This window comes from Erithacus rubecula (assembly GCF_903797595.1).
Source record: "Erithacus rubecula genome assembly, chromosome: 26".
In the NCBI taxonomy this organism is placed as follows: Eukaryota; Metazoa; Chordata; class Aves; order Passeriformes; family Muscicapidae; genus Erithacus; species Erithacus rubecula.
This window is the reverse complement of record NC_136678.1, coordinates 4,896,157-4,915,081: the sequence shown is the minus strand read 5'-3', so window position 1 is coordinate 4,915,081 and position 18,925 is coordinate 4,896,157. Positions and strand designations below refer to the sequence as shown.

At 48.4% G+C, this 18,925-nt stretch overlaps 1 long non-coding RNA gene across 1 annotated transcript; it reads left to right on the top strand.

The window, feature by feature from the left end:
- The first annotated feature begins 16,158 nt into the window (after positions 1–16,158).
- On the top strand, positions 16,159–18,098 carry LOC306812664. Its single transcript, XR_013776892.1, has 2 exons — positions 16,159–16,282; positions 17,470–18,098. It is a non-coding gene; the product is annotated as an uncharacterized lncRNA (long non-coding RNA).
- The last annotated feature ends 827 nt before the right edge of the window (positions 18,099–18,925 follow it).

Sequence of the window (18,925 nt, the reverse complement as noted above, 5' to 3'; positions counted from 1 at the left end):
TCTGAACTCCATCTCAGGTGATATTTCATCCATTTACAGGTTTTTGAGGCCAGCATTTTTGGAATTATTGCACCCACCCTCCTGTACAACAGTGGCTGCTGACTTTTCATGCTCTCTCACCCTTCCTCTGAAGCTAAGGAAAATTAGATGAACGTGAGAAGCAGAACTCCAGCAGATTCCCTGGGGATTTGGGGCAGTGATTCACCCCATGAACGACCTTGCCCGAGTCATTCCTGCTGCCCACCTTTCCCTCCTCTAACCTGGAACACCCTCCCTGCAAGATATGCTGAGATCTTTAAATGAGAACCAGCGAGCTCTGCTCCCCCAGCCCCACCTGGGCTCCCCTGATCCTGAGCTCTCCTCATCCCCTGGCACCAGAACAGAGTGAGGCCAAGGTTTTATTCTGCAATGGGCACGCTGTAATTAATGAATTACTCAGGGGAGGGAAGCCAGGGAGCCAAGTGCCATTCTGGCATTTCCCTCTGCCAGGCTGTGCCCGTCTGTCACTGCCAGCAGGGCCCTTCCTTCCTCAGCTCTGTGCACTCAGCAGGGCTTGGGATGAGCAAAAACCCCAAAATTCCCTCAGATCCTTGACTGAATTCCTCTCCACTGAAACAAAGGGAAGGCAAGGAAGAGAGAGGCAGAAATGGCCTTGCCACACATCATGCAAGGAGGATTTACCCTGGCTGGGTGACTCCTTTTTATGTCAATATTTGCACAGAAAGGAGTTTGGTTTACCCCAAGTCAATGGCTGGCCTGGTCCCCTCATGCAAATTGATAGAAATGAAATTTATCCAGAGCTGTGAGTGACATTCAGAGGGAGTGAAGTCCATCGGTTATGAGTGGGTGCTTTGTAGTCTTGATTGAAAATTGTTTTCATGTGACAGAGAAGGTGCTTAGGAGAGTAAAAAAGGATCATTCAGTGAGTTAGAAAATTACTCCAACTTCTAGACCATGTCAAACTAAATAAAAGCCAAACAAATTCTGGCAAACAAATGAATAATTTACAGCAGCAGCTTCTGTACCTCGGCAGAGAACGCAGCCCTGGGGCTTTGTGCTCATGGTCTCTGTCCCTGGGCTGGTGCTGGAGTCTCTCTGCTCCCCTTCCTGCAGCCACAACAGCTCCCAAAATTTGGATTCTCCCATGGTTTTAGCCCTGGTGGGAAGCAGCAGCTCCAAGGAAGGAGCAGCAGTGGCAGGAGCCAGAGCTGGCTCTGACCTGAGCACACAGACCTGACCTTCCCACCTGAGTTTTGTGCTTCCCACACTTCATTTATCCTTTCATCCCCCTGGAAGGAGCACAGGCTGCTCCAGAGCTGCTGCAGAGAGCCTGGTGCTGCCCAAACCAAGTCCTCATGTCCTGCTGGAGTTCCACATTCCCCTGGTGCAACCCAAACCATCCCCTCTGTGGGGTCTCCAGCCCTGGTCCTCATCACCCAAATCCTGGATTTCTGCACCTCCTGCTCCTCACTGAGCTGGGTTAGCTCCACACCTCATCCCTCCCCAGCTCTCTCCTCGTGGTCTGAGGAATGCTGAGGAGGAGGAATATCTGAGATAAGGAGTTAGAAATGAATAATCAATAAAAACAACATATGGAAGAGACGAAGCAAAGAGAGAGAAAACACAGAGAAGGGTGATTTTTATTTCCTTACACAGAAGAACATGAAAAATTACCAGGACCAGGACATATCTGAGGGAAAAAAGCCAAATACGAAGCTTGTTGAGTTCAACAGGGAGATCCTTCTTTGCTTGAGCAGCTTTGAGCCAGACATGGAGATAAAGGAAAGAAACCAGAACCTGAGCTGGGATAAAAACAGGCACCAGATGCCAGATTTCTTCTGGTAGCTGCCGGGGTGATGGGTCAGTGGTGATGGATTGCAGAGGAGGAGCCAGGAGTGATGACAGAGGGCTCCTGGCCCAGGGCCAGTGGCTCTCAAGGATTTGGCTGCGTTTAAACTCCCACCACTCGTGCAGGGACTGGGGTAACTTGTCTCTGCCAGGCTGTTTATCAGGACAAAAATCCCTGAATGGAAAAACACAATCTCTATTACGTGCCTGTGTGTAGCATTAATAATCTGTCAGAGCAGATGACAACAGTCCTGATTAGAAAAATGGAAAGGAGGAAGGTCTGGGGGGAGATTTATTCAGCTCTGCTGATCCAAAATTCCCATGGTTTGTTCAACATTCAACCAACACGAAGTAAATGTTCCCTAAGAGGTGAATTAAAGTGGGAGCTGGCTAAAGGTTCATGTCCTCACTGGTTAGACACTGGAAACAACATTAATGCACAAAGATATAGATCAGAGCAGCACAGAAATCAGTCTGGGGGTTCTTCCCCAGCTGGAGCTGGAGCTGAATCCCTGGAGGAGCACCTGAGCAGGCAGCAGGAGGGGAAAGGGGGGATGTGCTGAATTTGGGCTGGGGGAGAGACAAAAAGGATAGAGCAACAAAGTTCCTTCATGCAATGGAGAAGCAAAAAGCCCTTTATTTAAAGAATCTCTTATAGACTAGTTCATGGAGTGAGCCTAGACATGATCTGATTGGTGGTAAACACTCTTTCATGAAAATATCACATCTCTCACACACCCTGCACGTGCATAATCACTGTTATCTGGTGTTTTCCTTGAGAAATCCAAGCTGCTTTCCTGGTTCAGAGCAGAATCCAATGATACCTGGGGATGTGGTCCCCAAGAAGGTGTGGAGCAGGCAGGAAGATGCAGAAATGTGACAGGAATTTCCCAGAGCTGGAATGCAGAGCTGGGATGGTGCTGTGAGTGATGTGTGGAGTGGAGACAAACAGAGAGCCCCAAGCAAACAGGCAGCTAAAATGAAATGTACACCTCTAACAAACTCCCCATTAGCACAGAGCCATAAGAACATCAATTTGTGCCAACAGAGCATTAAAACAAACTCGCTCTGTTCTTATATTTACGTTCTGCAGGAACAGAAAGCTGTCTCAAAAGCTTTTAGCTTCTCCAGTAAAGCAGCCACCAATTTCTGACCAGCTAATGTAGATAATTCCAGGCCTGAATTTCCCCACAGAAATAAAAAACACCCTCCTAGTTTAAGCATTTCATTTTGCAAACAGATTGTTTACTTCAATAAAAACTAGGGAGAAAGTAAAGAGTAAAGATTAGAATGGACATTTAAATTAAGCTATAACTATTTGGCATCCAATCTGTCCATGATAAGAAGATGAGCATCTGCAGCTCCAGGAGCTGGAGCACACACACTTGCTGAGATTGTGCTGCAGGTTATGAAATGATGGAGGTCAGGAAGCAATTTTCTTGCATATATTGCTGACAGGCTGGAGACATTGCAGGAATTTTTGCATATTTTTTGAAACATCAGTTATAAGTCACTGTCAAGAAGAAGAGCCCAGACAAGGTGGGTATTACTGCTTGTTCAGGATTTCAAAAGAAGAGCCTGCAGCTCTCACTGTGACAAAAGTCTTGCCATGGACAGAACCTGCCAGGGACAAAGGGCAGGGACATCAGCAGTGACATCACCCAGGTGACATCACCCAGGTGATTGGGCAGTGACGTCATGAATGACATCACCAAGGTGGATGGACAATGACATCATCCAGGTGATTGGGCAGTGACATCATGAATGACATCACCAAGGCAGATGGACAATGACATCACCAGTGACACCACCATGTGACATCACTCAGATGGATGGACAGTGACATCACCAGTGACATCACTCAGGTGAAACACAATAAATTCTGTCGCTGGAGAGGAAAAGAGATTCTCCTCTGTGCCAGCACTTCTCTTCTCCTCGTGTGGGAATGATGGATCCCAGCTCTCCAGTGATGGCACAGCCCAGAATTCCTGCCTGGGTCTGTCCCTGAGAACCCCAGCCCAGGTAGGCAGGACTTGGGTAAAAAGGACAGGGGCTGCAGAGCTGCAGCCTTGGCAGTGAAAACAAGAAATAAAACTGTACCACCATGATGAGAGTGTGGGGGATATGCCTTTGTGTCTTTGCAAGGGAAGGAATAATGGTTTATAAAAATAAATCTCTCTTCAAAGTGAAGTGAGTCATTCACAGCAGCCTCTTGAACATGACAAACAGCTCGTGGAGCAAAACAAAGAGGAGATCTTTCAGTCTCATTACCAAGACTGAATGTACTCCTCGAGCTCCGAGAGCCACTTATGATTTATGCTGGTAAAAATCAATTGTATTTCATTGATTTTCAAGATTAAGAAACAACAAAAAAGTTTGGCCAAACCTGGGGAATGGTTTTATCTTCAGGTAAAAGCTGAAGCTAAAGCTGGCTGGAATCTTGGCAGCTTTCAGTGCTGCCAGGCAAATTGATCAGGAGAAGGGTGGCCATGGGTTTTACATGCAGAGCTGAATATTTCATATGGAGCTGTCAGAGGATATCAGGCTTGGGGTTTACACCCTGAAATTCCCAAAGTCAAACCAAGGTTGTTTCTGATGACAGGATGGCAGGAGCAGCACCCCAGGCCAGGCTGGGCTGTGCAGGAGCAGCTGCAGCTCCAGGGACAGACCCAGGCAGGAATTCTGGGCTGTGCCATCACTGGAGAGCTGGGATCCATCATTCCCACATGAGAAGAGGAGGAGGCAGTGCTGGCACCGAGGAGAATCTCTTTTCCTCTCCAGTGATAGAATTTATTGTGTTCCACCTGAGTGATGTCACTGGTGATGTCACTGCCCAGTCACCTGACTGATGTCACCTGGGTGATGTCACATCATCACCTGGGACAGGGGAAGGTGTCCCTGCCATGGCAGGGGTGGGATGGATGAGCTTTAAGCTCCCTCCCAATCCAATTCACACTGGGGCTCCATGACTCTGCTTTTCCACGAAATCCTAAGTTTTGGTACATGAGGTTTCCACACAAGTCTGCACTGAATTCCTGCAGCTTGGATGTTTCTTTGAAACATCAATATTTTAAATAATATTTCCTTCCAATGTTTTTCTTACCCTGATCAAAATACTGTAGAGTCTGAACATCTCTTTTAACTTAAATGAAAGAACTGCTATCAAATGTCCCCCACACAGGTTTGGGTTAAAAAAAATATTCTAAATGTGCCTGGCTTGGGAGCAGGAGCCATCCACACTGGCAGATAATGCTGCAGATATTTTTTCATCTCCCTTTCATTTATTTAGCTGCTCCACATTTCAGCCTTCAAGTTGATTAACATCACCTGCTGAAGTTAATTAAAGTATATAGGATGTAATAAGACTAATATGTTTGAGTTCTATCAATCACAGAATCTGGTGAGTCAATATTTGAAATTAATATATCACAGAGGGGAAAATCCTTGACATGGAGCTGAAATGAAAGGAGGAGGGAGGGAATGCTGAGCACAGGGGGAGAACATTTTGGGATAACACGGGAGCAGAGCTGCACATGTCCTGTTCCCACACCCTGAGGGGCAGGGACTGTGCTCAGACTCACCTAAAATCCTCCTGGTGTGTTTTTAGGATATCAAGGATTGGTCAGAGAGCTGTAGTCAAACCTGTAACTCAGAGCCAGGGCTATCTGGTGGGTTCAAGCCTTTGAAATCCCTTGCCAGGTGATATTTCCCAAGAAACATCCCCTTGCTTCCCCTTGCTGAAGGGGAAAAGGGCAAAATCCCAGAGGGCTCTGCCAAACCCTGCAAGGAAAATCCCCTCAGTGAGCTGGGAAGGGGCACTGGGAGCTCTGGGAGAACTGTCCTGGCTCTGGATCCAGCCCAGATTTCCTTCCCAGGAGCATCAGGAGGAGAGAGGATGGATGGATGGATGGAGAGAGCCTGGAGGAGCTGGGAACCCTGAGAGGGGATTTTGGGAGTGCCTGGAGCAGACCTGTGCACAGGCTGGCTTAGTTACAGGTCCCTTCCTGCATAAAATATTGAAATACAATTTTATCAGCCATTCAAATCAGCAGCTACAAGATCCAGCCGTGCCGTACGGCGGGGCCACGGTGCATTAATATTTATTGAGCTTGATTTGTTTAAGGAAATACAGCGAGCTTTTGGCGTAGGCAATTTCTATGGAATCAAACTGTGAAAGGCATTAATCACTGTCAATGATGTGTGTAGGGTACACAGAGCCCCTGGAAATAAAGGCTGGGTAAACACACACTGTGGGATGTGGCTGGCAACTGGCAGGGCCAGGTGGTTTGGTTTAGGAACCTGCCAGGGAATCCCACAGTTCCAGCGTGGTTTGGGCTGGGAAGGGACCTAAAATCCATCCAGTGCCACCTTCCACCATGCAGGGGGTCCCTAAAACCCAAAATCCATCCAGTGCCACCTTCCACAGGTCCTTAAAACCCAAAACCCATCCAGTGCCACCTTCCACCATCCCAGGGGTCCTTAAAACCTGAAACTCAATCAGTGCCACCTTTCACTGTCCCAGGGGTCCCTAAAACCCATCCAGTGCCACCCTCTACCATGCCAGTTGTCCCTAAAACCCATCCAGTTCCACATTCCACGGGTCCTTAAAACCCAAAACCCATCCAGTGCCACCTTCCACCATCCCAGACGTGTCCCTGTGCTCCTGTGGGTGACACCAGAATCCACCTCTGGGGCTCCAGTGGAATCTTTCCAAGGGAGTTTTTTTGGGAGCAGCCTGCCTGCAATGCAGCTTCTGCAGTGGCAAATAACACTGTGGCCATGAGGATGCTGAATGGCCACTGAAATATGGCATCTGTGGTTTCCATAGCAATTTCCTAAGAGGTTAAGGGGAAATTAGAGCCACTTTCATTCTCCCCTCAACATCTTTTTATTGGGCTTTAAATGAGAGTGCTATTAAGAAAGAGAAAGGTTTTAGGATGTGTATGTTCACAGGGGAGCTAAGCTTTAAACAGAAAAAAGTGTTAATAAAGCAATTTTAGAATTTAATCTGAGAGTTTATTTTCTCCTTTGCTGCCTTTCCTCCCCTGGGGATAGATTTCCTTCTTGCCCTGCTAAGGATTTAGGATGAAACCTTTTATGTTTTTGGAAGCAGCATGAGACAGTCAGAAGTGAGGGGAGTTTAGCAATTCAGAGGTCAAGGAAATGATGGGTGCTGACCCCTTTGTTCTGAGCCAGTGGCTCAGACAGACCATGAACACAGGAGGGACATCCATCCCTGCACCCAGCCTGGCTGGGAGGCTCAGATAAATCCAGGTGAAAATAATTTGCACTCTCAGTTCTGTTTCTAACACTCTCCAAGCCCATGGAATGAGCTGGAAATGGAAACCCCAAGCGTGGTGAGAAAGGTTCTGACTGCACATGTCAGGGCTGACCCCAGGAGGAAGCTCTGGAAATCTCATCCAAACCCCACTGAGGGTGAGATTTCTGCTCAGGCTCAGGCCCTGATCAACCCCAAGGGGTCAGGGTCTGCACCAAACCTGCAAACCCTGAGGGCTGTGGGGTCAGCACCACTGCACACAGCTGGAAAGGCTCTGCTGGGGCAGCACCACTGCACACAGCTGGAAAGGCTGTCCTGCTCTGGGTCAGCACCACTGCACACAGCTGGAAAGGCTGTCCTGGGGCAGCACCACTGCACACAGCTGGAAAGGCTCTGCTGGGTCAGCACCACTGCACACAGCTGGAAAGGCTCTCCTGGGGCAGCACCACTGCACACAGCTGGAAAGGCTGTCCTGGTCTGGGGCAGCACCACTGCACACAGCTGGAAAGGCTCTGCTGGGTCAGCACCACTGCACACAGCTGGAAAGGCTCTCCTGCTCTGGGTCAGCACCACTGCACACAGCTGGAAAGGCTCTCCTGCTCCTGACATGGAAAATGCTGATTTTTCCCCAGCCCTGCCTGGCTGGGTCAGGCAGGGGAGTCCCAGTGATGATGAGGAGGGAGGTGATGCCCTGATGGAGCAGAGGCAGAGCAGGGCCAGAGCTGTTCTGTCTCTGCCCCTGTCACAGCTCTGCAGGGAGCTCTGGCAGCTCCAGCCCAGCCCTGTGAGGACCATGACCCTGATTTCTGTTTCAGGGAGGTGAGAGGTGCTGTCACACTGAGATAGGAACCTGATTTTGTGGCTGCAGGGCTCTTGCTTTGCTCCCCTACACTGCCTGGAAACCACAGCCTGGGAAAAGCTGCTGCTGGTTCCTTGCCATGACTCATAACCTGCCAGATCCTGTAATTCAGAACTATTTCTCCCTTTTTCTTCAAACTTTTATAGTGATAGATTAATTAATAATTAAACAAAGGTTACTCTGGCTTGTTGATGGTTGTGAGCACGTTGCAACTTTGCAAGAGGGACTTGGTGTAAAAACAAACTAAAAACTCTCACACTTCATGTCTGGGTTTTGTTTTTTTTTTTTTTCTCCTGATGTGTTTACACGTTTTTGGGATAATGTTGCAATAAAGGAAGGAACTGGAGAACACCAGGGAGCAACTTTGGCAGCTCCAGCCCAGCTTGGGATGGGGACAAACATCTGGACTTTGGGAGAGGCTTCTGAAACATGGAAAAGGCTTAATCTGGAACCAGCAGCTGTTGGGGTTTTTAGAAAAACAGAGCAGACTTGGCTTTTGTAGGGAAACACAGGAATGGACATGAGGGGATGCAAAGTTAAACTCAGCCCTTGCCTATAGACTCCTCTTGAATGCCAGATCCAATTAACAATCCTTAATGAGGCTCAAGGAAGGCAGGAGTGACCTGCCCAAGGCCCAGGTGAACTTTGAGAGTTGTGAATTTGCACAGAGCTCAGTAAAATGCAGGAGTGCCAAGGCATGGAATGAGGAATTCAGCAAACCCAGGTGGAAAAAGCTCTTCTGGAACCTGCTGCAGAGCAAAGCTGCCTGGGAGACCTTGGGAATTCCTTGGTGAAGATCAGGTGAGCCCTGAGAGTGTTCCAAGGCTTTCAAATGACTCTCATTAACTCAAGTGAGGAAGAGTTTCTGCAGTTTCAATAACCTGCCCAGAGGAGCAGTAAGAAGTGAGATTTAAGGAAACTCGAATCAAATCTGACTTTCATTTCAACTTGCATATGATCAGAGATCAGCAGTGCTCTGTGGTTCAGGATAGGGAGGGTGGGAAGAAAACCCAAAATGCCCCAAAATCCCAGTTTAAAAGCTGCTGTCTTAGGGAGGATAAAGCCCATTTGTCTCCCACTGAGAGCCAGACTTTGCCAGAAGCTGATGCTCTCTAGAAACATGGGGTGAGGGATGAGGTTTGGGCTGCTGAACTCTCCAGCCACCATCACAATTCTGGAGTCCTTGAGGTTGGGAAAGCCCTCTGGGATCATCTCAGGTGTTTCCCTCTAAACCATTTCAGGCTTTATTGGGGTGTGAAGTGGAGCTTGTGGAGCTCTGCTGGGTGGGTTTGCAGCATCCCAGTCCATGGCTGAGGCAGGGATTTCTGGAAGAGTTTTACTCCAAATCCTTAATCGAAACCAGAGCAGCATTTCCTGCTCTGAAATACCTGCTCCAGCTCCAGCCCTGAGCTGAAGCTCACTCCAAAACAGAAACCCTGCAGCCTGTGCTGGACAAGGGAATGTTAATTGATCCTAATGAGCCCTTCAGAGGTGGAAATCTGAACTCCCAGTTGATTCTTTCTGGAGAGGGGTTCAGGCCATTAAAATCTCCTTTGTGCTTTTCCCTGAGTGGTTGTGCTGAAATAAAACCCCCCGTGATCATTTCCAGATCATTTCCAGAACCACAGAAGGTGTTCAGGGAAAATGAGTGCTCTGCTACCTACACCAGTCTGCTTTTTCTTTTTTTTTTTTTTTTTTTTTTTTTCAGTTATAGAGAACTATCTTTTTCTGAAATGTGGAGGAAAAGCCATATCCCTCCAGCTGTTGAGTTAAGCAGAGTCTTATTCAAATTATGTAGGGGGAAAAAAATGTCATAACATAATGAGAATCAAATGTTGGCTCCAGGCGCCTTCATATTGGAGGGCTTTAAAAAACAATAGCAACAAAACACTTCAATCTTTTATCTGCCAGTGGAAAATGGTCATTTAAATAAACATTAACTAAGCTGGGGAACTTTGATGTTGCAGTAGCAATTGGTTTCTGACAGAGAAGATAGTTAAAGTCTTATTCTTTTTAATAGGCAGCGTTTTTAGAGACAGATTAGCTGAATTACAGCCCAGAACTGCTCCCTTCCCTCTGGGGAGTGCCAGGGGAGGGCAGAAAAGGGTTTGTGGCTGGCAGAGATTGAGACAAGGAGCCAAAGCATCCAATTGTCCATGTCCAGTGTTGGTGTGCAGGGAATCAACCTCACAGGCCTGGGGTTGTTGGATTTTGGCAGCTGCAATGTACAGAAATCTCCTGTGGAAGGTCTGAGGGGTTGGAACTGGGGGATTTTTAGGGGACCTTCCACCCCCAGCCATTCCTGTGATCCCATGGAAATGGGGAATTGTCAGGATTCTGTCACACACCCCACTCACCTCCTGCTGTCAGGCTGAGAGTTTCCATCTCTGAAATCAAGCCTGGCAAGAGAGGTTGGGCACCAAAAACCCAGGGAGGACAGCTGGGAGTGGGGCTGAAAGCAGAGCTCAGAAACAAAGAGAGTCAGGATCTGCAGGCAGCCAGGAGCAAGGGGAGAAATTACCAATATCATTAATTTGATTTGCAGCAGGGACTGCAGGCTCACCACGGGGTGAGTCAGCACTGCAGGAACCCAGGGGAAGCTCAGAGCAAACATCTCACTCAGATATCCTGGGGAATGAAAGGTTTTCCCAGGACTGGGAATGGAAGAAAGGATTTCCCAGGAATGGGAATTGAGGAAAGGATTTCCCAGGAGTGGGAATGAAAGGATTTCCCAGGATTGGGAATGGAGGAAAATCTTTCTCAGGATTGGGAATTGAAGAAAGGATTTCCCAGGAGTGGGAATGAAAGAAAGGCTCTCCCAGGATTGCAATGAAGGAAAGGCTCTCCCAGGATTGGGAATGGAGGAAAATTTTTCTCAGGATTGGGAATGAAGGAAAGGTTTTCCCAGGATTGGGAATAAAGGAATGGCTCTCCCAGGATTGGGAATGGAGGAAAGGTTTTACCAGGATTGGGAATGGAGGAAAGGTTTTCCCAGGATTGGGAATGAAGGAAAGGTTTTACCAGGATTGGGAATGAAGGAAAGGCTTTCCCAGGATTGGGAATGGAGAAAAGGCTCTCCCAGGATTGGGAATGGAGAAAAGGCTCTCCCAGGATTGGGAATGAAGGAAAGGCTTTCCCAGGATTGGGAATGGAACTAAGGTTCTCCCAGGATTGGGAATGAAGGAAATGCTCTCCCAGGATTGGGAATGGAGAAAAGGCTCTCCCAGGATTGGGAAGGAAGGAAAGGCTCTCCCAGTTTTGGGAATGTTTGGGAACAGCTGGGGGGCTGCCAGGGGTGGGTCTGGCTAACGAGCCCAGCACAGAGCCCGCAGCGAGAGGGGAATCCTGAATGAGGGGAATGAGCGAGAGGGGGAGAACAAAAGGCTCCTTTGATGTGCTCACCCGCACGGTGTTCAGCACGAAATGCAAATATTCCCTCACGCTGGAGAACACTTATCAATATTAAGGCATACACGGAGCAGAAGAAAGGAGGAAGAACAAAATGCAGCACTTAACAAGAGCGTAATTTAGCCTGTTGGCAAGTGCTTTGAGCCGAGTTCATGAAAAATTCTTCCTGCAATTGTTTTGTGGGGTCTCCGGGCATTTATGCATAAATCATGATATTGATTCCACGGGAGGCTCACACCTGCTCAGGTGTGCAGTGCACGGGGGCACTGGGAAGGTGAGGGAGGGTGGGAGTGTGGAAATTGGAGAGGGAAGAACCATCCCCCCCGTTGTTCCTACAAGCCCAGCTACAGCTGTCAAACAGCTGGAGCGCGTGTGGCTGGTAATTAAAACACGGGGGGAACACCTCGGGCAGACTCCCAGGAGAACTGCCAGGCTCTCAGAGCTGCCAGCCTCCAGCCCTTCATCCTCACATTCCTCCCTCCTGGTTTGCTTAAGGAGGAAAAAAAAAAAAAAAAAACCAACCAGAGGGCACTGGAAGCCAAAGGATGGCTGAGAGAAAGGGAAATAAAATCAATTGGATGCTCCAGCAAATGTTGTGGTCAGGGTGAGGAGAGGGAATAGCTCAGGGGGTTTTGTCTCATAGCATTTGTATTTCCCAGCTACATTTCTGTTTCCTGAAATAGAGGGAAGGGCTCCTGCAGCAGCAGGAGGAGAATGGGGGGTCAGCAGGGGCTGTTCCCAACAGAGAGCTGGGAAAAGGCTCAGCCCTGGGAATGGGACCGGAGCACCCACAGCACTGCCTCACACACGCAGCACTTGAATTTCCTCCTCTCCTCACCCAGCCCTCCATCTCCTCTGCTCAAGCACATCTCATTCATCACCCAGAGCCCAGCCTGGGAACTGCTCCTGATCCCTTCCTGCATGCCATGGAAATGTAAAATAAAGGCCTGAAGGAGCTCCAGGTGAATAACCCACACCCAGTTCCAGCTTCCATCCCCCTGCCATGGGCAGCTCACACAGCTCTGGGGCCTTTCCCCATGAACACCCTCATTTCTAAACTGCACCCCCTCACTCTGTGCTCTCACTGCTGTCATTCACTCCTCAAGAGGTTTAATCTGATTATTTCAGGGACAGAGCTTTCCTGCACATTTGCAGGTTCTCCAGGGAAAAGCCAAATTAAGTTGTGCCCTGAACAGCGACCACGGTTCCAGCTGGAGAGGGCAAATCTGAGCTGCAAAATCTGCCCTCAATTCTGTGCTCTCAGAGAAAAGCACCTCAATTCTCCTTTCCTCATTTCCCAATCTGCCAATAAAACCACCCACTTCTCCTGGAAATCCTGGGCTGCACCTGGAGAGGGCTGCACGCCCCTGGAGTAAATGATACTGTTAGAGATGAAAGCATTTTGGAGTATTTTAGGAGTTCATTCTCAGAAATGTCAGTGATTTGTGAGTTTCTGTATTTGTGGTGCAGCATTTCCTCGCTCCATTTGCAGGAATTGCCAGGACAATCACAGCCACTCCTGCTCCCAATCCTACAACAGGATATTGGTTTTTGAAGAGAGAAATAGAGCTTCTTCTTTTCCATAAAATCCTATTTTTTATTTATTTTTACTGTTTTTTAAATTACTTTGGCTTATTTAATAGAAGGAAAATCTGTGATAATTTTAAAGTAATTGCTGCAGAATTTATTGTTGCAGAATTCTCTGTTTCACCAGCTGCTGCTTTTTGAGGACAGTGGAAGTCTTTTCCTTGCTTTTGTTTTTCTTCTAAGAGTTCACTGAAGCTGTCAAACCCAAATCACTGCCAACACCCAGTAATTCTCTTTAAAACAGAAATGACATCATCAGGCACGATCACATCCATCCTTCACCCTGCTGCCAGTGCCACGAGGACAAAGCAATAGCTCAAAACTGAAATGTTGCCCTGCACAGCTTCTATAGTCACCAAATCTGGAATTGTTTGGGTTGGGAGGGATCTCCAGGAACATCCAGTGCCACCCTCTGTGTTCCAGGGACACCTTCACTGTCCCAGCCTGGCCTTGGGCACTGCCAGGGACCCAGAGCTGCTCTAGGAATTCCATCCCAGGCTCTCCCACCCTCACAGGGAGGAATTCTCCTAAAATCCTAAAATCCTGAAATCCCTCCCCTGCTGCAGCATGGAGCCATTCCCTGCTGTCTGATCACAGATTTGGGGACTTGTTCACAAGAAGTTGCAGCCAAAATTCTTTTTAATGATCAGTGACCCCTCCTGTCTCATTCCCGTGGATCTGCCCCATTCCCATCCCCTCCACCCAGGGCTTGCTGTGAGGTTTTGGTGCCAGCCAGGGCTGCCCTGCACAGGGAATGTGACAAATGACCTTGTCCAGCCTGGTTCCTGTCACTGCCTGAGGTTTCCCTGCTGCTCCCTTGTTCCTTCAGTGAAGGAAATAGAAAACCAAACCCATTCCCAGTGCTGTCCCAGAGCTGGGCTGCTGCAGGGAATTCCTGCTCTGCCCCCAAACCCTGCCAGGCATCCTACCCTGATGAAATACCTGCAGCCACGTCTGTGATAATTCTCCAATATGTTTCCTCCATCTCCCAGAGACAATTTTTAACAGGGCAGGCTCGTTTTAAACAGGTCTTAAAGCGTTTTTCCCCCCCCTTCACTGAAGTAGGATAATTGTCACAGCAGAATGAAACCTGATGTCAAAGCAGACCCCCAGCCCCTCTCCCCTCTCAAGGTAATTACATTTTAAACTCATGCCCTGAGCTGTGTTTGTCTTTCCACCATATGGGAGGCGGTTTGGGGAGTGATTGAAACGTGGGGTTTTTGCAGGAGCAGATTGGGAGCAGGGACTTTGCCAGGGGGAGCTGGGCTGGAGGCAGCAGGGGAGGAGCAGAGAGGTCCCAGCAGGGCACAGCCCTTCCTCCAGGAGCTGCTGAACTCCCAGCACAGCATCCCTGGGGTGCAGCACCTGTAAAAGATGATTTTAGCTGTCTGTAAATGATGCCTTGCCAGGAGCCTGATTCGAGAGCTGAGGGAATCAGGGTAAAAGCAGCCCAGACAGCCCACTCAGAAATGAATTTTTCCATAATTAGGCCACAAAGTGGAAAAGTCCTCTTAACACTGCATTACTGAGCACCTGAAAGGAGAGAATGAAAAGTTTCTCAAGGGGCCACCAGACCTGGAAAAGCAAATCACTGAGGCCAAAGAAAATGAGATTAAATTGAACCTCTGAAATGCAGTATGTCTATTGACCTCCCTCATACCAAGTGCTTTCTTCATGTTCCTGTTCTGAAAAAAGGGGGGAAAAAAAACTCTCCAGGAGAATGCAGGCTGCTCAGCAGATAGCTGCAGGCTGAGTTGGATTTGAATTTTGATCAAAGTTTCTCTCATTTGCCATGCTTTCCTGTGTCTGCACTCCCAATCTGCCTCTTTTGCTTAAAATAATGCTTCCCATACAGGGAGGCATAGCTGCCATACATAATGAGGAAACCTCGGCTCCTGAAAATGGCTTTTGTGCTGCCTGGAGGTTCTTCTGCAGAATCCAGGCTGCTGGAAAAGGAGCACCAGGAGTCCTCTGGCTGCCCCTGGCCAGGGGGATTGCTCAGGGTGGGCACCTGGCACTGCCCCCACCCCACCCCTTTGCCTGTCTGCACCCCAAGCTTCTCCACGAGCAAGGAAAATATTAATTTCCAGCAAACTGCACAATTTCCTCACTCCTTGAGCTGGACTAATGTCACCTCCAGTCCTTGTCTCCTGTTTTTTGGACAAAAGAAGCAGGAACAGCAAAGGAGGAAGGTCCTTTTTGGGGCCCAAAGCACAAAAAACACAGAATATTTCTTCCTCCAAGCCCTGCAAACCGCTGCAGTGTTTTAAAATATGGATTATCTCCAGCTCCTGCTCCTCTTAATGGTTCCACCTCATTTGTCTTGCTACTCTAATTTCCTTAAATGTGTGTTTTCTTTACAGGCTGCTAACTACAGACAACTCACAGCAATCAGCTGGAATTCGAACACTGGCATCACTTGGCTCACTCCCAGGGGAGGGTGAACTTTAATGAACTTGGGAATTGGATCCTTCCCTCGTGCTCAGGGACACAAAGGAACTGAGGGAGAACTGTCCATGGGATAATTTAGAGGTGAAAATGCAGCTTTGATGCTCCCAGCCCCTGGCTCTCCTCCAGCACTGAGCATTTGAGGACATGGTTTGGGGCTGAACGTGGTGAGGGTGGGTTCATGACTGAACTGCATGATCTTACAGGTCATTTCCTTGGCCATCCCACCATTCCAGGATTTTGATGTTGATATTTCTGACCACATTCAGAGAGACCCACACTGAGCACCAAGGGCATTTCTAGTTTCCCATTTTTTTAACATTATTTTGAGATGTGACATACTTAATGTAACTTCAATCTCAGAAATACTCAAGAGTGCTGCTACAGAATTTGGCTTTCCAGCAGCACCTGCTCTCCTTGGCTGATCTGACAGATTTTTCTCTGGAACAACTTCTTCCTGCACGGATTTGTTTTCTGGGGAAGGTCAGGGCACTACACTGCACTCTGCATTATCTCCTCCCCAGGTCCTGTCCCTGCAGCAATCCCACCTGCAGCACCTTTCCTACCAGGCTCTGGCACTCCCAAATCAGCTGAGACTTCTCAGGACTTTAATTAATGAGATAACAAAAGGGAAAACACCCAGAGAGTGAACCCCTGAGCTGAAGACTTTATCTGCTCTTTGCAGCTGCATTTTTTTTCCTCTTTTTTTTCCTTTTTTTTTATTTTTTGGGAGCTGCATTCCCGGCCCATCAATACTGTTTCTCATTAAATTAAATAGTTTATTGACTGGGGAGAGCTGGAGCGCCGCGGCCGAGGGATCCACGCACGGCACCTTCCCCGTGCAAACAGCACAGGTCAGTGCACAGTAAATCAGCTGCTAATGGAGTCTGGACTCGGGGAATCACTGCTGTGTACCCTTTTTATTTGTTTTTAATTTGTATCAATGGTGATTCTGTCACTTCCAATTTCCCTGACGGCCGCGGGTTGCAGAGCAGAGCAAGCCCCGTTTTTCTCCTCGTTAAGCGTCGAGCAGCCAAGGCCCCCCCAGCTCTCAGGGTTCAGGTGTCTTTGCTGCTCTCCTTCCCTTTCTGTTCCATCAGCAGCACCATGGATCTCTTCTCATGGAAAGGGTGCTCAGGTTTTGGAAGGGGCTGCCCAGGTGGAGGCCCCATTCCTGGAGGTGTCCAGAGGGCACTCCAAGCTCTGGGTTGGTGACAAAGTGGGGATTTGGCACAGCTAGGACTGGATGATCTTGGATGACTCTTCCACCCACTGCTCTGCTCTCTCTGGAGCTGTGAGTTCTTAACCCATCCCAGTTTTCCCCCAGCCCATCACAGAGTGCTCGGGGACAGCGGGGCTGGGAGCAGCTCCAGCTCTGGCTGCAGATTGCTCCTGACTCACAACCACAGCCAGGGAATGTCCTGTGACATTCCCAGTGCATTACGAGAGTTTGCAGGGGTTGGGGTGTGTGGACAGAGCTGAAGGCTGTGTGAAAAATCCAACATGGGTTTTTCCCAGGCTGTTGGTTTTCTCAGCTCCAGCCAGGACCTTTCCCAGGTGACAAACAAGAGAAGGGAGAAAGAACAACACAGATAAACACCTGGTGTTGACCCCCAAGCCATGTGAGTGTTTTGCATGAAGCATGTTTTCAAAGAGGTGTTGCCTCCTTTGACCAATGAGTCTTTTCTATTTTGTTTTGCACAATCTATCTTATATAAATGCCCTGGCTTTTCAATAAATCACTCCTTCCTGCTCTTGGAAGGATTGGGTGTGTGTTGCTGCATTATTTGCTGTCCCTAATCAGACAGTGATAGGGATATTTTTCAGAGCCTCTGGCAGGGGGCAGCCCCAATTTCCCTGGTTCTGTGTGAGTGCTTCCCTGGCTGCACAAGGGGCCCTGCAGAACACGTCTGTTTGCAGAGTCACACGCGCACACGTTTCTCCTCCACAATATTTTGGGAAGCTCCACAGACGTGTTAGGAAAGCTGTCACTTGCACAAACTTCCCTGCAACCAGAGTGTGATTTTTTTTTTTTTTTCAGAGCTATTAATGGAGGGCTCGAGTGGAACCAGCTTGGCAAAAAAGGAACAAAAACAAACACCCGTGAAGTCCAAAAATGAACCACAGGAGAACTCGAGGGAGGTGCTCTGAGGAGTTTAAGCTCCACACAGGTGTTCTCACTGCCCTGGCCAGGTGGGGCTTTGTCCAGAGGTTTGGGCACCAAGCTGCCACCACTCCCAGCCCATCCTGCTGCCCACACTCCCAGGGACAAGAATGCCACCACCACAGTGGAATTTTCTGTCTTGGGCAAGGGAGGAGGATGGGAGGAGCAGGGATGGCCCTGGGCAATTTCCTTGGGAATGACTTTGTGCTGAACTGGCAAGGAACACAACAGGAGGAGAATTTAGTGAGGGTCTGGAGTGTGCCAGGAGCACTCCTGCCCAAAACTCGGGGTCTCCAAAGATTTTGGATCAGCACAGGCTGAGGCTGGGCCATTTAAATGCTCAAACATCTCTCAACCCAGAATTCCCCAGAAGACAGAGACCTTTGCATATTCCCTGTTCTTGCTCTGCTTTGCCTGCACTGAGGGCTTGTTCAGGATTTTTAGGTTTTTAGTGCCAATCAGCAGCAAATTCCAGTTTTCCATTGAGTCAGGAAGAAAAGCTGCCTGCTGGACAGACCCAGGCTGCAGCTTGAGCAGCAGGAGAGGACTGGGCTCTGTCTCAGCACTACCCTGGGATGCCTTTCCTCCTCCCTTCTCCTTCCCTGCAGAGAATAAACCCCAGCTGGGGAATGACTGATGGAATATCCACAATAAACCCTTCCCAGCTCAGCCCCAGCCGTCAAACTGTCCTGAGGAAGAAGTGCATGAATAAAAACCATGATCTGCACACAAACAGAAAAGGGCTGAATTCTTCAAATAAATGGCTCCCAACAAATAATTTGACCGGCTCTCATGAGCGGCTTAGGCCCTCGAGCATGAAGATTATCAGCCCCATGTAATTTTCTCCTGGCTGATGTAGCTGCAAAGACCATTCATATTCATATAAATGTCTAATGTCTAATCCTCTAATCTAATCCTTTTTTTTTTTTTCCTGCTCATGCTAAAGCTTCCCAGCCTGGGCTCCAAAGCCCTCTGAGCAATGGAATTATTGATAAATTACTGCAGAGAGGAGGAGCACGGCACAGGCACCAAACCCACCAAGCTCTGCCTCCTCTGCAAGAGTTGGGATTTCTCTGTTGGGTGAGTTTGAAGGACAATTGCAGGTCTTTTCCCTCCCTGATACTTTTCACATCCTGGCCCTCCACTGTTGCTTTCAGAGAGCTTGAAGAATGGTTTCATTTTATCACAGGTCATTTAAGCTCTGTTTGTGCAAATTAAAAATATAAACCAAAAAATGAAATATATATATATATTTAAAAAAAAAAAAATCCTTCAGATAATCACAGAATGGTTTGGGTTGGGAGGGACTCAAAGCTCACCCTGACACCTTCCT